Here is a 14,806-nt window from a genome sequence, read left to right on the forward strand (position 1 = left end):
TAGCCCAATTTTGCCTGGGGGTGGGGCATCGACCCACCACAAGGCTATTTAATGAACTGTGTTAGAGTCAGAAGGTGTGTTATTTTTAGCAAAATAAAGCCAAAAAAGTAATAGAAGAACACTACTTATTCTCTGTAGAGTCAGTGCAAAATGCTAAGCGCTGGGGGGAAGAAGAGTCAGACCTATAGAGTGCAAACATGGACTGTTGAAATGTGCACACTGTAGAAGTTCATTTATGTAATTCATACCCAATTTCCCCCTCCCACTGAAACTCTAAGGCCAGGTCTATACTAAAACTGTTGCCAGCAAAAGAATATTATTTCTATCCTAGCAAAAGCCCAAGTATAGACTCGGTTATATCAGCATAAAAGTGCTTTTGCAAGTATAACTTATTTTGTTCAGGAAACAGACATATGCTGTACTAGGTAAAGCAGTCTTGCTGGGATAAGCTACAACAGGAGGGTTTGGCGGTACAGCTGTACTAGCGTAGATATACTGGCAAAGTTACTGCATATACCCCATCTATGCTGAAGCAAGTTTTTTTAATGGCCTCATTATATCTTTGTTGTCCATCCTTAAAATCACCATATGGTGTCAATAAATAACTTCAGGGAGTGCTTGCTATCCCCTACAGCATAAATAAACCCAGAATTAACTAAGGATAATTAAGCCAATCACAAGCATATTGGAAACACATGTTTAACAATTAGAACATGAGCGACAAGCCAATTATCTGGCAGTTGCCTGATTGCTGACAAGAGCTGAGATATTTCATAAATGCATTGCTAATAATTCTAGCATCACAAAGCTGCATAGTCTTATTGTGAAAAATGACTCATGAGTGTATATCTGTTTGAAATGCATTATGGGAAAGGTTTCTCCTTATAAAGGAATGTAGCAAGCTATTTCACTTCATTATATGGAGGATAATAGTATTAGTGTAAAGTGGACTGTTTTATTGAGTTACAATGCAATATTGGATGGTAACATTTCTTTCTGTAAGGATTACATAGAAGAGAAAAGGCAAGAGAAGAGGTAGCTCCAGACTGTCTGTGTAAAAATCTACATCCCTTATTCCCTCAGACCCCATTTGTCCTATTAAACTTGGTCTGTTACCTGTGTATTCCTATGCTGCCACCAACAGAGAACAAAGATGCAAAACACTTACAGCTCAGTTAAGGAAATAACATTCAAATCCCTTCTTCACCTTCTAGAAGAAATTCAGAGATGTGTAAGGAGTGTAAGTTACATGTTGATGAATGGTCTTAAACTGGTCTCAGGTGGTATTTAAATTACACATTGAGGGACCAGAAGTATTATACCATCTTAGACTCTTCTCTGAATTTGCCCCAACACTGGTATGTGGAGGCATGGGAAGTTCTAGGACTGTCTAAAGTACATAGCATATGGTATTCAAGAAACGCATAAGGCATCTGGGTCCCAATACCAGACTCATCTCTGAGAGACTTTACTAGCTACTGGAAAATCTCCGTACTATCAAAGGGGCATGGAGGCGGAGGGGGAGGGGGAGGGGGAGGAGAATTGCTGTTGCCTAGAGAATACACCAAAGATCTGCCTTGGCTCTTCTGTCCAGATGGAAGCACTAGATGTGTGTGTGTTATTTACCCTTTATGCAATTAGCCTTTAACCTAGCCCTTTGTTGCACTTGCTTTACTGCTTTTGTTCATTAATATGATATATTGAAATCAGTGGAATTTTAGAGAGTAGCAGCTAATATGGTACATTAAAACAACGAGGAGTCCAGTGGCACCTTAATGCTGAAGAAGTGGTTTTTTACCCACGAAAGCTTATGTCCAAATAAATCTGTTAGTCTTTAAGGTGCCAACAGACTCCTCATTGTTTTTGTGGATACAGACTAACACAGCTACCCCTCTGATACCTGAATATGGTACACTGAGCACCATAATGGATGCATTCTGGTTGAATGTACTTAGAACATTCACCAGAAGTCATACAATTAAGGTAATCTTTGTTTACTTTATTTCTTCTCATCCTGAACACAAAAAGAATCTTGGGTGCTAGAGTTATGTGAAAAAATACATATAATTGGCCAGACCAATGAAAATTCACATTTTTGCTAGCAACAGAGCTATGGAGAAAGGGAGTTTGTTTTTCACTAGGGAATTGACCATTCTACCCAGCCAGAATGCTAGCCAATGCCCAAAATTTGCAGTTTCCATAGTCAGAGGCTTGAAAGACTTTACTTGGGAGCCTCACACCTGGATTTTACTGTCTACTTAAACACTATTAAAACAAAAGCTGAATTCTTCAACAATCTGACTTCCATGAGCATCACCAATGAAAATCTGCCCAAAATAGATACACTGCTGTGCAAATGAACAGAGGATTGCTGCATCAGCATGGCAGCTTCCCGCCAAGGTGTATGAGGGCATGCAGGGAATCCATACCTAGAACTGATCAAATAGATAAAGGGCACATGGGCAAAGATGCATTCCTTCAGATGAGAACCTGGCTGGGGAGTGTAAGAGATTAAGAAACATGGTCTCTGAATGAAAAGGACACAAAAATCTGTCCAAATCTAGATCGAAGAAACTATGCAGTGCACATGGGAGGACAAACAGAAGTCTAGCAAGAGATAAAATATTCCTTTCTGGTCGCCAAAGAATGGAGAATAGCAGCAAAAATTAGATGACCTGGCAAGCAGGTCACTCTAGAATTGCACATCTATGGAATTCTAAAAAACTACATGCCTGGCTCAGATACTATGATGAGGACAGTATAAGAACCTGTATATAGACTAGACTAGAAATGGCTTCATAATCTGCATGGGGAGTTTAGGATTTCAATTATTCCTGTGCATGCCGGAGCTAAATGTTTGCAGGATGTTAGTACATTTCAAACAGTTATTAACACAGCTCATTCTCTCATAATGCCATTTCAAAGAGGCTTGACTAATCACTCTATGGAGAAAAGAGCCTGTAATGACCAGTGTGACCAAAAACCAACAGTGATTCATGGTATTGCAGGGCACTCCCCATTATCATATCGTTAGTGACACCATGTCAACAAAACATGAAGTGGTCTCAATGAACACTAGAACAGGGTTACACTTCCCTTTTTGATTTTGCTCCTTTCATTCTTATTGTTGCAAGTAAGTAGTGAATTGTGGTATGGATTTAACTTTTTCTCTCAGACACCAGTGATTTCAGTATTTTGCTGTCAACCAGTAGTTCACTGAATCATTTAGTTACAGTCAACTATTTTGTTAAGTTTCTTTTTGTAATGTAATATTGCAATAATCTTGCAACATGAGCTCCCTTTGGCATGTTTGCATATAGACTAATAATGTTTATGTACAATCATCTGCTATTGACAGCTATAATAATAATGATGATCTCTCTTAATTATGAGAAAATGGAGGGAGAAAATCAAAGGCTAAGCCAGCTTTACACCATTCCTACTCCACCCACCCTGCATGAAATAATGTGTTTTTCCTTTCTCAGTACGAGTAGTCAGAATTTGTGGAATTCTATGGCTTTTATAGCCCAGATTCTGCATCAAACATTTCCAGGGTTTTGTGGCTCTATTTTTCAGTCTAATTTGTTTGCCAAATCTTGGCTAAAATAATGCTTAATGTTTTCAGCAATCTAAGCATGCATGCATTATGCTAACTAGAGATGAGCCAAGAGCAAAGCTTCACATCCAAATGCTCCTGAGCTTTAAGAAAATTTGGTTTTGTATTCAAACTTTATGGGCCTGATTCTCCTCTCTTCAACAGAATTACTCCTGATTTGAACAAAGAAGAGAGTCAGGTCCTTGTTGGAGCTCAGGACCATTCCTAAGGTCTTGTCTACAGTACAGAGTTTTGTAGACAAAAGTCAGCTTTCGTTGACAAAATAGTGGAGGTGTACACACTACAATGCTTCTTCCGCCAACAAAACTCTCGAGTTTTGCCGACAAAATAAAATCACCTCAACCGGAGGTATAGAGTTTTTTTGGAAGAGTTATATTGACAAAGTGTCAGTGTAGACACCGCACTTGGTTATGTTGCTGTAAATGGCCTCCAGATGTCCCACGATGCCCATCCTGACCGTTCTAGTCAGCAGTTCGGACTCCTCTGCCCCTCACCCAGGTACACAGGCTTCTGCCCCTCCCCCTTTAAAGGCCCGGGAATTTTTGAAATTCCACTTCCTGTTTGCTCAGCATGGACAACTCCCATCTCATCTTCCCCGCTGACAGTGGCTCCACACAGCAAACGGTCTCCCAGTTGGAGCAGATCTGAGTTGTTGACTCTGCTGGCACTGTGGGGAAAGGAGGCTGTGCAGTCCCAGCTCTGCTCCAGCCATAGGAACTTCGATACCTACAGTCAAATTTCTTATGGGATGTTGGATAGGGCTACAAATGGAACACGCATCAGTGTGGTTCAAAGATACGAATGGGACACACATTTGTGCCGTGCAAAGAAAGAAGTTGAGGCAATCTGGTGTTGCATTGAAGACCTGTCGGTTATATAAGGAGCTGGACGCCATCCTCGGGAGCGACCTCACCTTCCCTGTCAAGAGCCCCATGGATACTTCAGCAGGGCTGGAGACAGCTGACAGTGGACTGAACCCTGAGGACGAAGTCATGGACGAAGAGATCAAGTTGAAGATGATGTGGAGCCCACAGCAGAGTCGTCTGGTGGTGCAGTGAGTCAGGACCTCTTTTCCACTCTGGAGGGGTCTAGCCCATCCCAGCAGTCCATCTCTGGTGTGCATGATTCAGGAGAGGAGAGCTCTCATAAGTGTGCTTTTTGAGTTGATGCTGCTCAGTTATATGAGGTAGGGCTGTCCTTCTAGAAGTAGGTGAAGGGACAGAAATGCACATGCAAACACAGCTGGTCTTGTACTTCACATTCCCCTGTGCAGCTAAGCAGTGTGGTGGAACAGTGTGTTAATGCACACTGAGATTTCATGGAAATCCTCCAGAGATATCTCTAGGGGAAAAAGAAAAAGAAATCCCTTTCCTGGAGGTACTCACCAATCCTCTACCCCAGGTTCCTTGGCAGAGCTGCGTTGTTCCTTCCCCCATTGTAGAAACTTTTTCATGCCACTCTGCAATCACCTGTGCAGGGACAAAAGTAGCATGCAGGCGAGCAGCATAGGGACCTTGTCTGAAGCTGCACACATACAGGAAATGCACCCTTGCATCCTCATTTACCCTCAGGAGTGAGATATTGGCTTCAATGACCCCTGCCTGTGGAAACTGGTGGGAGAATTTATAATATTGTCCCTAGTTGCCTACAGTGATTTCCTTAAAAAAAACACTGATATCCTTTGCCCAATCTTGAGTGCCCACCCTGGGTTAAACTCACCATGTTTAGGATGTTCGCTGAGCTCTGTGCTTGCCAAGGGACAGTGAGAAACTGATTTGTATTTTTAAAAAGGTGAATTTTACTATAATGATTCGATACTGTGCATGCACTAACAATCATGGCTATCTGTTGTTTCTTCTGCTTCTCTGGATGTGGCCTTTAGGGGAACCACCTACATGCTGGCGGAGTGCCTCTGCCAGTTAAGGAAGCGACCAAGGAGGAGCAAGGAGGGCAAGTTTCAAGAGGTGCTCCAATCTTCAGAGGTCGAAAGACAAGTACACAGGGTGTGGAGAGCGACTTTAAAGGAAAATTATAAAATAGAAGGCAGGACAGAAAGGAGAGCCAGGAGTGAATTTTAATGGGCCAGGAGCAGATAAAAGCAATGGAGAAGCAAGAAGAGATGTTGAAGTCCCTAATCACACTGCAGGCTGAATTCATGCATGCTCGGCCCCCCGTGCAGCCAATACAGAACTGCTTTCCATGCCCTGCCCAAACTCCTCCCACACATTCCTTGCAACTTCCCAGCCTGTCTCGGTACTCCCTTCACTCCACCCCTTTGGACAGCTTCCAAAATGATAGCTGGACTTACACACAGCTATGAGAGCCTACGCTGCCCTTCATTATTTCCCTTCCCACCAAGCTTTTGGTGTATGTTGTTAATAGGTATTTAATTAAAAAAGCACTCTGAAAGATAACCAATATTTGTCTTTGTCTCTTGTCTGTGGTTGCTGCTAGAATTAATACACAGTGGTAATCTGAACATTCGCTGAGTACAAATCACGGTCAGGAATCAAAGTTTTCATGCAAGGTGGCAAGTTAAAGCATGGCAGAGTGCTGTATAGAAAGACATTACTGGAGTTCATTGTCAAAATGGTGCCTCAAAGCCTCCCTAATTTGAATAGTCCTCCCACTGTGCCCCTCTAATAGCCCTGGTATCTGGCTGCTCAAAATCAAGCACCAGGTGATCCGCTTCTGCGCTCCACCTAGGGGGAAACTTTTCACCCTTAGCCTCACAAATATTATGGAGTGCACAGCAGGCTGCTATAACCATGGTAATATTTTCCTAATTTAGTGTGCTTTTAATCTGCCACAGGCACATTCTACAGTCATTCTGCACCTGCTCAGCCTATTGTTGCAGCGCTCCTTGCTGCTGTCCAGGTTTCCCATGTAAGGCTTCATAAGCCATGGAATTAAGGGGTACGCCAGATCTCCTAGGATGACTATGGACATTTCAACATTCCCCACTAGAATCTTCTGGTCTGCAAAGAAAGTCCCTGCTTGCAGCTTTCTGTACAGGCCAGTGTTCTTGAAGATGCGCGAGTCATGCACCTTCTTGGACCACCCTCCGTTGGTGTCAGTGAAACAGCCACAGTGATCCACAAGTACCTGCAATATCATAGAGAAATATCCCCTTCCTATTGATGTACTCCCTCACAAGATGGTCTGGGCCCAAAATTGGAATATGCACCACCTATCGTCCCACTGCAGTTAGGGAATCGCATTGCCACAAAGCCATCCACTAGTTCATGCACATTGCCAAGAGTCAGTCCTTTGTAGCAGGATGCGATTAATGGCTCTGCACACTTGCGTTAATGCAGCCCCTTCGGTGGACTTCCTGACTCCAAACTGATTTGCGACTGAACAGTAGCAGTCTGGGGTTACCAGCTTCCACACAGCAATCACCATGAGCTTCTCTTCTGAGAAGGCAGTTCTCCTTTTGGCGTCCTTGCACTGCAGGTCTGGGTCGAGCTCAGCACACAGTTCCAGGAAGGTGGCTTTCCACATCTGAAAGTTCTGCAGCCTCTGCTTGTCATCCTAGACCGGCATAACGGTGCAATCCCACCACTGAGTGCCCAATAGTGACGGTCCATGGTGTGCAGCTACTCCATGAATGCCAAAAGTAATCTGGTGTTGTTTCTTTCCCTAGCACAGAGGAAGGTCAGGCAACTCTGATTCCTGTTCAGCTTGGGTGCTCATGATATACTGCACAACCAACCACAATGTGTTCATAACAATGACCACAACAGTAGAGAGCAGTGCAGGATCCATTCTTTCAGACAGAGATGGCGGGTGCACAGTAAACAGGGGTTGTTGAAAAATACCAAGAAATGCAGTTGGAAACCCATGGAATGATGGGACAGGAAAAACTGCATCATGGGACATTGGGCCCACACCCAGGATGCACTGCAATCCATTCCACCTTCCCACAACTCCTAGCAACAGAAGGTGGTAACACAGTAAAAGCTACCCACAGTGCACTGCTCTCACTGTTAATGCTCGAGCACCAACAGGAGTGTTTTGTGAACACACACATGTGATATTATTATACCGGTTTTTGATTGTCGGCGTAACTTGCCTTAACAAAACTCTGTAATGCAGACAAGACATCAGTCTGATGGTCTTATTCTGTCATGGATGTAAGAGAAGTATTTCTCTAGCACGCAGAAAGTATTCCACCACAATACTGAAGTTTCAGGGCATTACAGCATTACAACATAGGAAAAAGGGAAGGAATTTGCAACCTTGCTTGTTCTATCAGTTGACCCTCCCTTTTTTTGTTCTAGGATCAAATGTGAAAGGGTTCTTAGTGTAAATGAGAATTAAATGTGTGTATAAAATCAGTGTGCATATACTGATTTGTTCACCTTCTTCTGACATATGGATTCTGAGACAAAATCAATAAATTAGATGTTGGGTAAGTGATATAGTCACAGCATCATCATCCCAAGACATCAAGTGCATCCACCCACCATTGATATGATAAACAGGGCAGATGGCACGCTGTTTGTTCTTGAGCCCCACATGGGCACGATGGGGGAGCTCAAGAAGCCCCTGTTTTATGCATATAAATTAGATAGGCTTACACATGTTGTGGCTGTAATTAAGGAGCCTGTTGAAAATTAAGCCCACTCATCTGTAGCAGGTTTCAGAGTAACAGCCGTGTTAGTTTGTATTCGCAAAAAGAAAAGGAGTACTTGTGGCACCTTAGAGACTAACCAATTTATTTGAGCATAAGCTTTCGTGAGCTACAGCCGATGAAGTGGGCTGTAGCTCATGAATGCTTATGCTCAAATAAATTGGTTAGTCTCTAAGGTGCCCCAAGTACTCCTTTTCTTTTCATCTGTAGCAAAAACTAGATCATTTTGTTCTTAAGGAAAAGGCATATGGTGGAATTCTTAATATTTGAAATTATTAATATCGATATGGGAAACCACCAAACATTAATTTAACCTTTACTAAATCCAAAGACCAAATGGTGTTTAAACAATTGCTCTAGACATGCCTAAAAAGCCTAAATAATAAGCAATTTACTTCAGCAAATACAGTAGCAAAACATTTATAAGCATTTGATCAACTTACTTACAAATGGGATAAATGCAGGGGTGCTGAGACCCATATTGGTCAGCTCCAGTGAAGTCAAGCATATATTAGCAATGAACCCTTTACTTTGTATACCCTTTAATAAACAAGCGATGTCATTGCCAATTACTGACTTCAGCTAAAAGCCAATTTGAGACAGTTCACCCTTATTTCCAGTCTTAATCCAGGTAAGCTTTACAACCGCCTTTCTTCCCAAAATACTTCCTCCCCTCCTTCTTGTTGCTCAGCAGTTTTTCCATGGCACCTGGGTTCACATGGGATTTAACACTGGGGGGGGGGGGGGCGTGGCGTGGGAAGGGCCATGTTGGCTTATTTTAAGACAGTATTTAAAAAGAAGGCCTCTGACGGTTATGGGTGACTGCAAATGGTTTTTAATAAAACAAAGAGAAACTTCCCCTTATTTTATTAGTTATTTTTGAACCAGACAGCCTTCCTACTTTATTCCATCTAGCCTTATAACTTATTTTCAAGGCCTTCATTCTACTTTCTAGTCAGGGCCTTTCTTTACAACACATTTTTCTTCAGCTAACGCTAATTCTTTAATTTCATGTTTATCCTACAGCATACTTTTAAAGTTATCCTCACTTGACTTAATTTTGATTGGTTCTTTATATAGCTTGTAACTCTTCTTTGGTCCTGTAAAGGATTGGGGCCCATCTTGTCATGTCCTTCTCCTGCCAGACCAGGTTTTGCTGTTGCTGAGCCAGCTCACTCCCTGAGGCAATTCTGTCTGAGCTCTCTTAAGGAATCCAGGGAAGCAGCTTCCAGCAGGGCTAGTTGATTTTTAAAGCCTTTTTAACAAAAGGAATCAAAGACTCACAGACTCTTCCTTCAAAAGGCTGTGTAGGCCAAGTAGTCCTTTGCCCAAATCTGCCCCTCATACCAGTAACTTCAGCAACCCTACCTTTCTTGGCTCGAGCCTCAGCAGTGAAGGACTTCACACAACCTCCCACACTATCAGAGGCTCGTTCACCTGCACATCTACCAATGTGATATATGCCATCATGTGCCAGACATTCTTGTCAACTGCTGGAAATGGCCCACTTTGATTATCACTACAAAAGATTCCCCCCCACCCCCGCCGCTCTCCTGCTGGTAATAGCTTACCTGAGGTGATCACTCTCCTTACAGTGTGTATGGTAACACCCATTGTTTCATGTTCTCTATGTATATAAATCTCCCCACTGTATTGTCCACTGAATGCATCCGATGAAGTGAGCTGTCGCTCACAAAAGCTTATGCTCAAATACATTTGTTAGTCTCTAAGGTGCCACAAGTCCTCCTTTTCTTTTTCCGAATACAGACTAACACAGCTGCTACTCTGAAACCTCCCTTCTGTCTATTTGGTTTCTGTAGCAATTCCTCATTACAGTAGCAGACCATTAGGAGCACAGCACCCCTTAGCCTCTGGAGGGTGTTGCAGTCTCCCCCCCTCCATTTCCTGTTGTCCTCTTTTATAAGGGTCAGCTAATTAATGTCCAGCTCTTTCTCAGGTACAGCAGGTTGGGCTAACCAGCCAGCCAGCTTCAGGCTCCTGACCCCAGAGGAATGGTATCCTTTACACCTTCATAGCTCTGTTCTATATTTCTGCCACTTCAGGTCAATTTTTCCTGATTCTAAGACATGAATCTCTAGTCCTGATAAGAAAACACTGAAACTGCCTTAGCCGTTTCATGGCTAGATGATTATGAATCAGTACAGAGATGTCTGGCAGCAGCAGTAACTACAAACTGGTGCATTCAAAGGACTATTTAGCATGCACTGCTTCATGCAGCTACTAAAATACAAATGTATTTCTTCCAGATCTACAGGCTCTGAATAATATGAGAGAAACTTTCAGAACTGTGCACTTTTACAGGGTTGCCAAGTGTCACAAATACAACATGACATACATTTGGCAGCCCCGTCTCACCTCCTTACAGATCCCCTTGGATATCACACTTCTACCAGGACTTCAAGGTTTGCCCTGCATTATTTCATTTACCCTCTAGCCTCTCTCTCTGTGGCATCTGTTCTGAGGTTGCAAGAGGGTTTCTCTGCCTCCACTCTTGTCCTTTGCCCCCCACCCTACCCCAGCTGGCTTCTGGCCACATGAGCAGCTGGCAAGAGCATGAAAGAGTTGATTGCATCAGTGGCACAGCAGGACAACAGCCCAGAGCAGGCTCAGAAAAAGCACCAGGAGTCCCCTATTCTCCCACTGTATGGAGTAGATATCATTGTTATGTACGGATGTGGGGTGTGGCTGCAGAGAGCGTCCTTCCTTTTCGGAAGACAGAGATTGCAGGGCGCAGAACAGACTGTCAGGCTGCAGTTTACAGCAGGCTTTTGCTGTGTTATTTAATGTTTACATTTTGAAAATATAGTTTAAATACAAGCTCTCCAGGTCTTATTAAGACCAGCACATGCTCCATCTGCCCCAGGCACCCTCCACCAAGCCCCTCACTCAGCTGTCCAAGGTGACCACCATCAGGCTCCCTAGCACACTGACCCCTCAACTGTTGCAGATACCTTCCTCCACCCATGAATCTCTGTAACTCCCCAACCAGCCAACTGTCCTTGACCTCTCCACCCATCCAGCTTCCTCAGGAAACCCATCCCCTTTTCCTATGTAGCCCAACACAAGCCTCACATTCAGCCTGCTGCCCCAGTCACCTTTCTCCAGCCAGCCCATACCAACCCTTATCCAGCCAGTTGTCCCAGACAACTGTTACAAAGTCCTCCCTCTTCTTTCAGGAGATGGGGTCCCTGTGTGTATAGGTGAACCGTCTCATCACCTTTTTCTGGGGAGTGCCTCGGATCCCATTGCTCAGCGACTTTCATCTATGAAAAATATCATACATGAAGCTGCTCAAAACTTAGCAGTTATGTTACAATATGACATACTATATGCCAAATGGCTTAGAGCGCAGTAAGCTGCAGCTTCACTGTCAATGCTAACGTATTGTTACAAAATAAAAAGCACACTATGGTAAAAATATGCTCTCAGGAGTGATATGTATCTGATGCCTGGTACAGAGCCAAAACATGCACATCTGTTATTGCAAAGCAGGATACCAGCTCTGGGAAAACATCATTTAAGATAAAATATGATAAACCTATGAAGATCCCTCAATAATTCTTTGTGCTGTGGGGTTGCAAACAACCTGAGTATCAATAATGCAAGATACAGAGGGGAAATTGCCAGGTGACTGATCAAACCAGGACTTCAAGTTCAGCTTCTTCCAATGGCAATAAACAAATATGGGAATGAGCATTACTTTAGAATGGGATATCTTGTTTCTGATCCCATGACTATAGACATCATCGCCTTTTGCTACAAATGGAAATAGAAAATGAAGACAGTAGCAGTATCAACCTCTTCTGACAAACAGTACAGAGAGCCTTTAATTGCTGTGGATGTGTTCCAGTGAGGGCGGACCAGGTAGCAGGCTTGGGGTTCAACTTTATTTCATGCAATTCACTTAAAACCAAACGACTGAACAGGACACAGATAACCTTTGCCTAAACTAGATGCTGTCCAGTCCTGAGTGGGAAAGCATCCAAAGAACTGTTTTGTGATGCTATGATGTAAATAGGGTCACAGTGTCCTCATACAAGCCCCAAAGCCATATGACACTCAGTGCTGCCAACTCTCGTAATTTTATTGAAACTCTTTATATACAGTGTTTTCCTTAAAGCTCCAGCTCCTGGAGTAAAATGACTATGGCAGAATCTCAACTTTCTTTTTTTTTTTTTTTTAATAAAAGACAATTTCTAGCCCTCATGGTTAGATAGAAAAATTTGAAAACATGCCCCAAGTGCACCCTAAAGACTCAGAAGCCAGAAGGCAAAGGAAAAGAGCCTAAATTTATTTAAAGAAATATAATTTTTAAAGCCAATCTCATGATTTTTGAGCCTTTTTCATAATTTTTGAGCTCTTAGGTTAGCAATATGCCACTATATTCTACTAAACCCTTTACCATACCTCATATTTGAGCCATCCTGCAGGAAAATCTCCATTTGTGCTTGGTCAAATTTATCCTTTGCTCTTTAAGAGTTATTTGTTCTGTCTCTCTACCCCATGTCCTCTGTATCTTTGAAGGTTTAAATCTCCCGCTCCCAGGCAATTCTGGACAATTCCACTAAAACCAGCAAGTGTTACCTAACAGTAAATAACAAATACAAACTCCAAAGTTGCAACAGTTGCATGATTGAGGAAAGTAGGTAATTGTGTGATACAGGAAAGAAATGGGATTTTTTTAAAAAATGCGCAAAACTAATCATAATCCACTGAACCAGCATATAGTTAGCAAGGTGGAAAACATCACTTCTGGGCCACAGTTTCAGAGATGAAAAAGATTCTTCCTATACTTGTGGCTCCTATAAAGCTTCCCATGTCCCAAGCTAATTGCAGGGAATTAGGCCTATCTGTGAAACAAACCAAATGCTAATTCCTTTGATGAGTACTCACTCCTCCTAGCCCATGGCCAATCCTATCTCCTAATGACTCCAGCAAATAGATTCCTGCCAGAGGGCTAGAAAATGTTCTCTCCTCTCCAGTTGCAGAGCCAAATATCTCTTATTGATGTCTGTAACTGATCAACTAGAGCTGCTCTCACCAGCAATCCAACAGTTCACTTATGAGAGGAATCCTAGGTAGCACCCGTGCCAGTGGATAAAATTCTGTTATCAGTGTCATGAGTTCAATAGGACTTGTGCTCCTAAATCACTTAAGTGCTTTTGAAATCACCACCACATGTGCAACTTCACTGTTGCTTATACTACATATTGAATTGTGTGTAGTTGCCATTTTGGGACGTCACTGAGAGTGATGCTAGTTCCAATGGGACATAGTGACTCACAGGAGATGTGTTGAATATAGACTATTTACAGTATTATTAGGTATTTAAAAGGCACCTATCACCAAGGTATCTAAGAAAGCTACATCATAGCCAAGATGAACTACATCATAGCCAAACTGGATGTCTGAGTATGCTGCACTGTGGTTGCTGGCTCCTTATAAAAAAGTAGTTTAAAGGGTGTGAAATTAACATGTAGAAACAGTTGACTGCAGACTATAAGTTCTTTGAGAGAATGTAACATTAGCAACCTTCTTTACTCCACTGTCCCTTTCTCTAACTGCTGTGAGTGCTGGATGGGATGAGTTCAGGAGAGTTTCCTTCACCATCACACCACAGCTCTCTAGATCCCATTGATCATTCCCAAATAGGTCTCTGTGGGTTTTTTTAAAGAGTGATGGTTATGTAGAATCGCTCAACGGTGATCAGAGTATCAGGCATACCTGTGTAGATATGATTATTGATATTATGATTATTCATATTAGTGTAGACTAATTCATACAAGTTTTATTTGTCTGATTTTGTTTTTGTTTTTTTCTTTATGCTCTCAGTAAATTATTTATGTAAACCATGTGCATTTGACCTATTAGGGTTCTTCCTCCTGTGGTTAGGGATGCAGTTAACAGTGTCTCACATTTTGCTGTCAGTTATTGTTTGCATTGGTAACATACAAACACTTCTTCATATATCCAGACCAGACATGGGGCGTCTTTTCCAAAAAGTTCCAGCTTGTCTATTAACAATGTAAACCCATCCTCTTGTCTCATGAACAATAGTCCCTTCTGAATTTCATTTTTATGCTTTCTTCTGGTTTTCTGCTCCTGAGAAGAGAGACACAAAAGGCAAGGTGAGCAAACCATGCCAAGATCCCTATTCAGTCACTGACATGAAGGCACATGGTTACTGTGATGCTGGCAGACCACTGAATGCTGACCAATGCATAACCGGAAACCAGTCTGGCTCACCTGTGCATTGGTATTGTTAAATTAGATGTTAAGTTTAAAAGAATGTGTTTACTGTTTAAACTTTATGAAATGCTTGTAGGATGCTGCATGTGTCACGCTGTCAGGAGTGGCTCTTGACTGTGAGTGCCTACCTCAGGGCAGACACCCCCAACTGGTGGTGTGTTCTATAATTAGATTTCACCAAGCCAGTAACAAATGTGAACTCCTGATTCACTATAACAGTCTTACCATGGAGTCACCGACAGCCCCTTAGATTCTCCAAGCTATCTTGCCACCCAGACAAACTG

The sequence above is a fragment of the Chelonia mydas genome, chromosome 2 (assembly GCF_015237465.2).
Source record: "Chelonia mydas isolate rCheMyd1 chromosome 2, rCheMyd1.pri.v2, whole genome shotgun sequence".
Lineage (NCBI taxonomy): Eukaryota > Metazoa > Chordata > Testudines > Cheloniidae > Chelonia > Chelonia mydas.